The sequence below is a fragment of the Panicum virgatum genome, chromosome 4N (genome assembly GCF_016808335.1).
Source record: "Panicum virgatum strain AP13 chromosome 4N, P.virgatum_v5, whole genome shotgun sequence".
Taxonomy (NCBI): Eukaryota; Viridiplantae; Streptophyta; class Magnoliopsida; order Poales; family Poaceae; genus Panicum; species Panicum virgatum.
In genome coordinates, this window is record NC_053148.1 from 43,782,770 (window position 1) to 43,794,803 (window position 12,034).

General features: G+C 42.0%; 1 long non-coding RNA gene across 1 annotated transcript; it reads right to left on the minus strand.

The window, feature by feature from the left end:
- Window positions 1–239: 239 nt before the first annotated feature.
- On the minus strand, window positions 240–2,738 carry LOC120671386. The gene is made up of 2 exons (XR_005673625.1): window positions 2,006–2,738; window positions 240–1,749 (listed from the first exon to the last, which is right to left on the minus strand). It is a non-coding gene; the product is annotated as an uncharacterized LOC120671386 (long non-coding RNA).
- Between the last annotated feature and the right edge of the window lie 9,296 nt (window positions 2,739–12,034).

Here is a 12,034-nt window from a genome sequence, read left to right on the forward strand (position 1 = left end):
AGAAACAATGTCGAGCTGCATATCTATGTCATCTTCTTCAGATGCCGATGACATTTTCTTGCTTCAGATGCCGAGGACAAAAACAGCACACAGGCGCAGCACAAGAAAAGTGCCCACGATGTGCTTTCATATAATCATATATATATATATATATATATATATATATATATATATATATATATATATATATATATATATATATATATATATACACACACACAGAAGTTCACATTCACAAATTGGTCACACAGACATTCTCAAGCCTGGCTTTCAGAAAAAATTCAGGAACTTCAAATAGCACCAGAAGTTTGACCATTGTAACCAATTAATAAACTAGAAACAAGTCTGACATTTCAAAAACTAAGTACAGAGCCTCCTCTGAAATTTCATAAACTAACTATAGAGCCTGCTCATGCACCAGCCTCTTATGCAGATCCTCCTATCTTGTTTTTGAGCACTAAGAAACTAACAACAGAGCCTCCTATCTCTTCAGCCAGTGTAACATTTTGCTCCAATTTTGCCTTCCTTCTTGTACCTGTAAGGCACATTGAATTGCTGTCAGTTCAGGGGCAAAAATGCAGGCCAGTTCAGGAGAAAAAAATGTAGATCTACCATTAAGTGAAAAATGGTGCTTTCAGGGAAACAAAAAAACTTTACACATCTCCAATACCCCTTGGATTCTGCTTATGCATAATAATGTAGGAGCAAAGAAAAATTATCAAGGTGTGTAGGTTGAGTTCCAGTAAAAGGTGTGTAGGAGAAAAAAATATCTGTAACAGCTCACTGTCAGGGAGTAAAAATGCCTGTAACAGCTCAGGAAAGAAAAAATGTCTGTAACATTTAACTACAGGATAATTTTTCATAGAAAACAAACATTTCAGAAAATTAAGTGGTACTGATTCCATCTATTGTCATCTACTTAAATGCAATTTCACTAATTAAGTGCTACTACCAGACTTCACTCAATTGACTAAAAACTGAAACTGGAACTCACCTTAGTACATATCAGGAAATATTGACTGCAGAAAATTGTAGCACATCCATACAGGCTTCAGTTTCAGAATGTTATAGAAAAAAAACATTTCAGTGCATCTCTATATGAACCATGCAGCATTCAGGCATTCAGTTGCAGAAACACTGCTTGCCAAACTAAAAATAAAATTCCAGCACATCCATACAGGCTTCAGTTTTAGAATGTTATAGAAAAAAACATTTCAGTGCATCTCTATATGAACCATGTAGCATTTAGTGCATTCAGTACTGCTTGCCAAACTAAACAGAAATTGACACCATGTGTGGCTGATAAATTCTGAGCACACCTAGCAGAAAATGGTGAGACTGAATGCAAAGTGGCAGTGCTCAACATTCAAAAAATGGCCTTAACCTTGACTTAGTTTTCACTGACAAGAAAATAAAATTTGTTATGTTTTCTAATTAGTAGTCAGTAGCATATTCCAATGATGTAATCTTCTTGTGTTCGCCATTGCCAAACTAAAAGTCCCTAACAGAATTCACACTACAATTTGGAAGCTGGAACAAAAATTCTCACAACAAAGTGCTAAGAAGCCTTACCATTCTGTCGGATCGGCATACACACACACACATGCATGACATGTTCAGTTTCAGAAACCCATTCAGTTTGTAGCATGGGAAGGGAAACTAAAAAACAGCATGATCATTCTGGTCCAAGAATTAGGGTGCACCAGACCAGAAAACAGAAATAATTTTAGGGCGAGCATCCAATTTCACCTGTACCAAACACGTGAAGTGAATGAACAACAAGCCAGAAATTTAGGGTGAGCATCCAATTTCATGAATCTAGCTTACTAAAACAAACAATAAATCCAAACAAGAAATTTCTGTTTATTCTAACCGCACCGGCTATCTACTGCCAAAAAAAGATATTACTTGAGTTCTTTATTACACATCTATTACAGCATACAAACATCCATTGCAATTCAGGCTGCAACCAAAGTTCTCACAAGAATGTGTTCACTAAACGTACCATTCTGTGGGATCGGCATGAATCCATGGTTGAGACTGTGATTGATGCTAGGCCATGGTCGAAGACATCAGGTTGGGGCTGCCGGAGAAGCTCATGCCGCCATTGGACCTTGGGTTGGGGCGCCAAATGTTGGGTTACCGGCGAGACTGCGGCCGGTGAAGTTTTGCTCTACGGGCGGACGACCCAGCTCCTGCGCCGTCGTCGCGGGGGAGGGGGGGTGGTGTTGGGGCGCCAAAGGTTGGGTTACCGGCGAGACTGCGGCCGGTGAAGTTTTGCTCTACGGGCGGACGACCCAGCTCCTGCGGCGCCGTCGCAGCTTCCCTCCTGTGCGCCGTCATCGCCATCGACGACGTCTCGAGCTTTTGACCCCGTGCCCGCACCGCTATCTCCTACCACTGGCTCGTCGTCGACGCAATTAGGAGATCACGTGCCGCTGCTGCGGATTGCTGGTTCTCCGACCCCATTGCGCCGCCGGGAAGGACCAAGCTCCTGCAATGGATTGTGAAGGGGAGGGAAGGATAAAGGGGGGGGGGGGGGGGGGGGTGAAGAGCGTGCGCCCGTGGGGATTTCGCGCCATCTTTGGCACCTTGGCCGCCAAAATTAACCTGGGGAGCACCGGATCGCCCGCCCCGTCGCCGAGTCGCCGCTGCGCCGTACAACGGGCGACGAGGCGTCGATTTGAGCTCGGGCCACGAGCCCACGCCGGCGTCTGGCGAGGCAACGGCAACGCCCGTTTTTGTTTGAGTTAATGACCTCGCTAATCGGAAAAAACCAGATAAAGACGATGCAATTAATGACCGTTGTACATGGGGTGTGTTTAGATGCCCAAAAACCACCCAAAATCCAAACTTTCCATCACATCTCCATCACATCGAAACATTAAATATAGCAAATGACTCATGCATAGAGTACTAAATATAGGTAAATAAAAAAACTAATTACATAGTTTTGATGTACGTTGCGAGACGAATCTTTTGAGCCTAGTTAGGTTATGATAGGACAATATTTACCACAAATAAACAAAAAATACTACAATGTGCTACAGTGTCCGATGTAACTTTTCGTATCGACTTTCCCCTCCATCTAAACACAGTCATGCCCTAATCGATTCAATCCATCCTATCTTTGGGAAGATTTTTGGATACGATACAGAAGGAGCAACAGGGAACTCGGGTTCCCCGACTCTCATCTTGAAGACCGTCAGATGTGCAGCAAATAGATTCGTGACAGGTAAGTGATGGGAGAGAAAGAGGGGACGTGGTGGACTGGTGGGGAGAGTGGAGGTGGGATGTCAGGTTGGCACAGAAACCGAGTCAGTTGAAGAGAGAGAGGGATGGTATGTAAGATGGATTCAGATGTTTATTCGAATGTCAGATTTTTTGTCATTTTTCTTCGATTATGGACAAATAAGATATAGAATTTACTATGTAAATTCATAGCCTTGTATTTAACATTGATCTTATAAAGATTCATAAAAACTAAACCTCAAATTTATCATATATATTCTCAAATAATAGATATAAAAATTCGAATACGGATCGGATACGGATTCGAATCTTTTTTCACCTTTTTAATTGTAGGGAGCAAATAATACATAAAAAATCTATACAAAATTTTATTCTTATGTGTAATAATATGCTTGATAATATAAAAAAGATTAGCATAAAATTTTAAGCATATCTATTTTAAAATATCAAATTTGTTATAAGAATTCGGATGTCTAGATCCATCCTTAATGGTATGTGATGCACCGCATAGGAGAAATAATAAATTTATAGTGATACACATAATAGAATGGACATATTGTATAGTGGATAATAAAATCTCAAAATTTATCATCAATGATGCACTCATTCACATTGAAATCATCTAGGCCCCTAGTTGGTTTTTGAGTATTGATTGACAACACGATTAAAAGACTAACTTGTTTGCATGAAATTATGAGCAGCAATTGAGAAATTTGTATGAAATGAGAAGACTTATGTATTGCAAATAAGTGTGTTAACTCCATTGGCATAATGTACACGTGACAAGCAAAACAAGAAAAAAATAGAATAAGATATTCATGGTTGATATAAAAGGCTCTAATATTTCCGAAGGCTTGTTCGATCTATGATGGGATTCAAAATGACAAGTAAAGGTTATGTGAATGAGATGTGATATCCTTATGCATAGTCTCAAATAGAGAAGAACTTGTCATTTGTGATAAATAGTGATTAACAAAAAACAAGACAAAAGAGAATGAGACATTAGTTTATGCAAAGATAACGTCTCAAAATGGAAAGCTTGCATATGTGATTGAATTAAGAATTCGAATTGATAAAGAAGATTCCATGCATGACATAAATCAACATGAGTTTAAGATGGACGATTAGGATAAAGATAAAGGACCGAGAGGCGTGTTTCAAGAGGCTAGGTAAGCGACGGCTTAGGGGGAGCAAAGAAACCGATAAGGGTCAAAGGCCGGAGATTCTAGAGTCATGGAGAGCTCTATGTTGAAGAGTGTCATTATTCAAATGAAGGAAGTGACTTGTGAATCAAGATGGAATTCATTCCTATAAAATTGAAGATTCAAAGTCACTAGCTCAAAGCGGGTATGCTCAAAATATTGAAGATATTGATGCCCTCACGGTATTGATCGAAGAAAGGTCGGCATGATCATAAAGCGAAGCTCAAGTGATAATTGTGGGAATTGTATATTTCATTTATGCACTTGAGTATAGGTATGCCGTACTATCAAAAGAGATGCAACATTAGTGGGTTTAGACAACACCAAAAGTGCTCAAAATAATCCCTTGAGAGAATAGCCTAAGAGAGAGAGTTAATTGCAAAAATCAGAGAGGGACCGGTCTGACCGGTCTGGGCAGGTATTGCCTCCAACGGCTAGTTTTCAAAAGTGACCGGTCTGAGGGACTAGTTTGACCAGTCTAACACTGACAGGGGCAACAGCTAGTTTTGTGAGAGGGGGTATTTATACCCTATGATTTCACTCATTCGAGGGTGCTGATGCCATTACATTCAGAACACATTTGAGAGCCTTGTGAGCACTTGGAAAGTCCTCCCCAACATCTCTTTGTGAGAGTTGTTTGATTCAAGTTGAATCCTTGAGTTAGGTTGAGTGAATCCAATCCTAGAGAGTCATTTGAGCAAGAGAGAAACATCCCGAGCTTTGAGCACTTGCGGTTGCATCGGTAAACTTGATTGAAGCATTTGTTACTCTTGGAGGATTGGTTCCTAGACGGCTAGGCGTCGCCGGCTAGCTCCCAAAGTTGTGGTGAACAACGACAAGTTTGTTGCAGCAGCGATTGTGTGTCATGAGGGCGCATGGTCATATAGTGGAGAGAGGAGATAGCTTGACTTTGGGGTCACCATAAGCTTCCTCAACGGAGAGTAGGATTTACATGTGGGTGCACGGGGTGAATCCGAACTTCGGTAAAATAAATCACCGTGTCTCCTTTGTATCATTTTTATTTCGTTTTGATTTACTTGCCTTGCATTATAGTCTTTGAGTTTGAATTGTGCTTCCGCTCGATCTACTTGGGTGTGCTTTACTTGTGTGCAGTGAGCTATTTATATTGATAGAATTACTCTGTAAAATATACATCCTAAGTTTCATATTGTTTCAAGCTCGAGAGGGGACATTTCCCTGCTGTTGGCATGTCTGCCTGCATAGACCGGTCTGACCAGTCTGGTGGACCGGTCTGATCGGTCCAGGCAGTGTCAGCAGAGATTAAGTGCTGAAATTTGAAGAAAAACCTATTCACCCTCCCTCTAGACTACGACATCGTGTGATCAAGATCCTTTAACATATTTATCATGATTGATGTACTATAAACAATAAAATGATATGAATTTATTTTGTGAGATAATAAAAACAATATTAGAATAATATGCAAATATTTTTGTGCATCTAAAAATCATCAAAATTGTTGAACATATGAGATGTAGCCAAGAATACCCCAATCCTGAATTTACCATCGCCCGTCCGCACGGCAACCCACGGTCGATTCGATGACTGACCCACGTGGTGGCCCCCACGCCCACGTGAATATACCCCCGGCGCAGCTCCCTGTCTCTTCGTTTTCAGCTCCGTTCCTCTTTCTCCTCTCTCTTTGTTTTCTCCTAGATCTCGCCGGCTGTGGGAGGTCCCCCCTCCATGGCTAGCGGCGCGGAAGACCGGCAGCGGGGAGGCGCGGCGCGGCAGCGCCGCAGCGGGCTCCGCCCCTCAAGGGAGCAGCGGGTTGGAGAAGCGTGACACGGTGGCAGGGAGCAGCGTGGCCGAGGAAGCGCCCCCCCCCCTCCCGCGGCGCTCCCGTCCCGGCGGCGGCGGCGTGCTCCGCGCCGAGGGAGTAGTATTTTTTTGTTTTTCTTTTTTTGTCTTTTTTGGTATTTTTGGATGCAATATTTTTTACAAAACTTTTTTCCAAACTTCTTTTAGTTTAGATTTAGAAGCAAAAGTTTTTTTTCAATTATTTTCTCAATTTTTTCTGTTTCAAACTTTTCCTCATCAACTTTTTTTACCTCTTTTCTCTCTCATAAATTTTTTTGAATTGTTCCTGAAAGTTTTCCATTTCAATCTTTTTTCATCAATTTTTTTTCTTTTTTTCTCTTCAAAATAGTTTTTTCTTGAAAATTTTCTTTGATTTTTTTGTCACAAAACGACAAAAACATACTTAAAAAAGGGGGAAAAAGCTGGTCAGAGATCGACTGTACGGAACCCTCCGCACGGTCGCCCGTAAATTAGAATACCCCACTGTGATGCACTTTCCTTTTATAAACCAAGAAATAAATAGTGTGGTAGTGTAATATACTAGGATGCACAAAAATATTACAAATATACATACTGTGTGCATATATTTTACTTTTTAAAATTTTTATTCACTGTTTAGGATGCATTCACATAAAAAATAATAAATCCATAGTGACGCACAAGGTTTTTTTTCCAAGAACACGGGATGGATCTACGATTGCAAAGCTATTTATTGTTCAAGATGCACATAAATTCATCCGAATTGATGCTTTATAATAATAAATAACATGAATATGTTCTGTTAAGTATTGAAAGTATCAAAATATTCGTGAAATGACATGCACATATATTTGTGCAAATAAAATCGTGAAAATTATTGAACATATGAGATGCACATATTTTTGTTCATAGCAAAAATATCAAAAATATTAAACATGAGATTCGTATGCCAAAAATGTTATCATACACTTTTTATAGACAATAAAATATATTAACAGATTGTGTAATACTGTTGCGCACATATATTTTGTATATACAAATTAAGAAAACGTTGAACTGTGCCTCCAACATATGCCGTGGAGATTAGAAATGCGGTTCCTGATGGATCAATTAAAATATTATATTTTCGCGCATGGTCTCCCAAACCACTAGTGACCAGTCGCTGTCTCGCTGAAGTATGAAGCCACCGTTCAGATCGAATGGAATCTTTAACAATCGAAAGCTGGGTTGTTCCCCGAGCTCTTACTGGGCCACGTCATCATTTTTTTTCTACCTTCGGATTCAAATAGGATGGAGTTTAGCACTGCAACATGCAAACAACAGCCGCCCGTCTCTCCAACCCCACCCTCCAAATGCCTCCATACGTTTCTACAGCCATCAGTCCACCTTCTCTGTTCAAGCACTCTCGCGACCTTTCACGACTAGTTAGATGAGCGGAGCGACTCGTCTCGTCGTTCCCAGCGGCGGCGCGACCATGCATGCAAGCGGCTCGTCTCGTCGTTCCCTGCCGGCCTCCTCTTTCTGGTGGCACCATGTAGCACAGCAGCAGCGGCTGCGAGGAAAAGAGATGCAGCAAGGAGCAGGATGAATGGTGACGACGGTGCAGGGCTGCAAGCGAGCGGCTCGCCTCGTCATTCACAGCCGGGACTCCCTTTCCAGCGGCTGTGAGCAGGAAGGGATGCGGCAAGGGCACAACGCGAGGAGCACGATAAACGGTGGCCCGTGCTCCGCCCGCAACGGTTTCCAAATTTGTTGCGCTCACCTACAGAGGACATCTAGCCAGCGCGACGCTCCAGCATGGCTACCAGGAGATATTTCTGCTTCTCTCCATGTCTCAGTATACCACCATGGCGCCGGAGAATTTAGGCGTGGAGCAGCTATGGTGGCGGCGCAGCGCTGACAGAGACCTGAGGGCCCTTAGGATAGTAGCCATTGAGGCAAGGCTTGGGGCGTCACCATTCTGATAGTAGCTGCTCACAAGTGCTCGATAAAATTTCTGAGAATGGATCTTTACTATCGAGCTCTTGGAATTACTAACATGAACACTATTGGTTTGGTGACTTTCCTCTTTGTCGGCATTACTGTATGCTGCTCTAGGAAGGAATGCCTAAGCAAAAGCAACTGGGCACTACCCAATCTGCCAATCCTCTCATTTGCTATGCGCTTGTGCCAGCAGGATGAACAATGAAGAAGGTAGCTAGTTGTTGATGCATGTTAACACTTGTGCATTCATTTAAGTTTCCAAGCAAATTTTTAGGAAAACAATGACAGATCTTAAAATTCCAAATCTTATCATGTATCTTTACTATGTACCACTCTCCAATCTGAAATTACCAATCTGAACGTATTTAACCATGCGATAAAACAAGTTATAGAAGAAAATAAATGCTAAAGGCACTTATATGGAACATTGTTTTACCTATTTTCTCCAGGTTATGAGGAATCCTAGAAATGCATTATTACACACACAAAATTATTTTTACAGGACTATCAAGGTAGGGCTCAGATAAAACTTTTGCCTACTTCAGGACTTTGCAGTTGACCAGACTACTGCCAAGCAATTAGAACAACAGTGGATCAAGCTCACTACATATAGACTTAGCATACAGTAGGTTGAGCAGGAGATTAGTACTCCCTCCGTTCCAAATTATAAGTCATTTCAAGAATCTTGGAGAGTCAAAGTTTTTTAAGTTTGAACAAATTTATATAACAAGATAATAACATTTATGATACCAATTAAGTATCATTAGATTCTTTATTAGCTATATTTTCATAGTATATCTATTTGATATCATAATTTTTTGTGTTTTTTTCTATAATTTTGGTCAAATTTGAGATGGTTTGACTCTTCAAGATTCTTGAAATGACTTATAATTTGGAACGGAAGGAGTATCTATTTATTGCATACTAACTCTTTTACTGTATATGCATCTTCTATCCTACCGTAAACTGAATGTGTTATAACTCCTGACCAATCTATGAATCCGCAACATATACATCAGGAGTATAATTTTGATCTAGAGATATCAAATATACTATCCTGCTATTGCAGAAATTTCAAATGCTCTTTGGTTTCTTCTTATGCTATTGCACAAAAGTGATCCTCGGTTTCTTGCAAAAGGTTTTTGTGATGGAAGATCTAGATTGATAAGCCTAGGACATGCGTTCATCATTAGATTTTTCGAGGAAATAGCAAGGCAATATAGAATCAAGTATGAAGATTTTGGGGGTTTTACTATTGACCTTGTTATCGCAATTATTTCAGTTTGAAACAGGACCCAGACACAATTGAGAAAGTGATAGCACAACAAATTAGCAATGGATACTTATACACATTCACCCGACAAGCTGCAAAGCCAGCCAATTATCCATGGCAAGCAGCTGATCCTTGCGAACCTGCATGATTAACGAACAGTTTTTTCTCGATATTTTCTAGCAAGCCAAATTCTAATGAAATCATTACCATCGACAGATATGTATCTGGGCGCACATACAGTATTCACGCTGGCTTAGCAAAGGCTCCAAGCGCGGCAACGCCGCGCGTTGATTCTAGTAATTACGAGCTGGGAACGTAGGTTCCTCAGTTGATTTACCGGATACGATTTCCGGAGAGGCCACGAGTGACGAGTGGGCTAGCATGGCCCAGTCCAATTCTTATTGGTTTTTGGGGGTAGTTACGCGGTTACGCACAGTAGAGATGGGCCGTGCAAACACATCAGGTGATTTCCAACAGATTTGTCGATCATGGGCCCCGAAAGCACCATTCTGCTAGTTTCTTCTTCTTCTTTTTCGACAGCAGGTGCAGGGCAGAAACAGAATGGAGTGTCCTGGTGGGGCCCACGAATGCAGATGAACCGGCTGGCCATGGACGACGGCCGCTCCACGCAGGAGACGAGCGCGTCGCGGACGTCGTCCAGGTGCGGCGCCAGCGGCACCGAACCCAGCAGCTGCTGCAGCATCCTCAGCAGTCAGCACTAGGGCCGAAAAAAAGTTTGTTAAGCTGGCTCGTTTCAAAATTGCTCCGATTATATTCGTTTTTTTTTAAATAAAAATTAGTTGATTTGGAACAAAAGTCAATTTTAACAGGCTCGGCTCGGCTCGGCTCGTTATGCTCGATTTGAAGTTGCATATCAAACAACACGGAAAACTATAATAAATACGAATATATTGATTTCGAAGAAAGCTCAAAAAAAAATCGAGGCTCGCCTCGATTCCACCCAGCACCGCGAACCGGCGCTCGCCTCGGGTCACCGACGACGCGACGTGGGACACCTTTGGTGACATCGCCCTGGAGCGTGTCGCCGGCGACGACGGAGCAGGGCACGGCGACCGCCTCGAACGCCGGGCTGTCGATGGAATCCGGAGCGGGTAGTCGCCGTTGAGCGGGCGTCCAGCAGGACTAGTTGATGGCGCCGGGGCCTGCGTACCGACGTCCCCGAGGGTGGCGCGTGGACGGCGTGCATCCACTCTCGAGGAGCTTCTTGACGATGAGCCAGGATCCGAAGAACACGGCTACTCTGGTGAGTGGTGATGACACACACGACACACCCTACTCCATTGCTGCTACTCTTCCTTAATTTTCATCCATTGATGTCGACCTTGAAGCTACTTGCCAAGAAGATGAGATAGATTGCTCCAATTATGGCCGGTTAATTGTATAATCTGACCAATAAAATATTTGAATTATTTTAAGCATCTGAGTTTTGTAACATTGGCTTGTACAATATCCTTCACTTCTCACGCTACAAGCAGTCCAATTCTCCAACAATTCTTATATCCCACCAAACGCAAAAAAAAAGCACGGCTTCTCTAAGCCACCCTCCATCCATAACAACTACCTCTGACGCTAAAGAACGACCACCCATCTCTTTGTTCTCGATAAAATGGTTATTTTGAGCGGGAAAAATGATACGCTGTCAGCTCTTACGCCGATTTCACTAGCCGGCGCTGCTGCCGCTTGCCCTTGCGTAACCAAAAGGCTCCACGGCCTTCACATCCACATGGCCACATCCGATGGAGGTTCACCATCTAAGGCAGCTCCGCCCATGTATAGTCGTTGTTCGCTCGCGCCTAAGAATGTACTATTCACCAACACTTTTCTATATATACGAGTGTGCTACTCGTACACGTGCCACCATGCCTCTGGCCGTGGCCAACTTAGAGCCTGTTCGGCTGGTAGAATGAATAGTACTCGGTTAGTAAATTGAATAGTATTGTGTGAAAGGAAATAAGCCGTAATAAGTCAAGCCAAGCCAAGCCTAGACCAGCAGAACAGGACCTTAGGCTATCTTACCTCCTCCGCCACCTTGTGCGACATCCCAAGACTATGTCACCATCGTCCGGACACGCACCACCTTGCTAACTTCTCCCAAAATTGAGGATGCTGCAACATGAGAGGAAAATAGGAAAAATTAGTTGGTCTACTGGTAGCTTGGTCTCATATATCATCCTATTAAGTAATACATATAGTAGATGAGTTTTTGATAGTCAATTGTAGGGTAGCCCCTAAATGCCTAAAGTGTCGTTAGATGTTATGGTCCTAGAGCCCAAGATTTTCTAGAACTTGCTAGTTTGTTAGGCTCACTCGCTGGTCTAAAAATCTGTTGATCTGAAAAACAACTATATATTCTAATGGAATTGATTTAATATAAAGCGTGAAATGTCTAAAATACGCTTTAGGATAATAAATGCCTAATTACTACATAGTATATAGGTTGTACTTGATACTATTTTTGTTTATTAATAGTCTCAAATTTTTTATTGATATGATGGATTCGAAC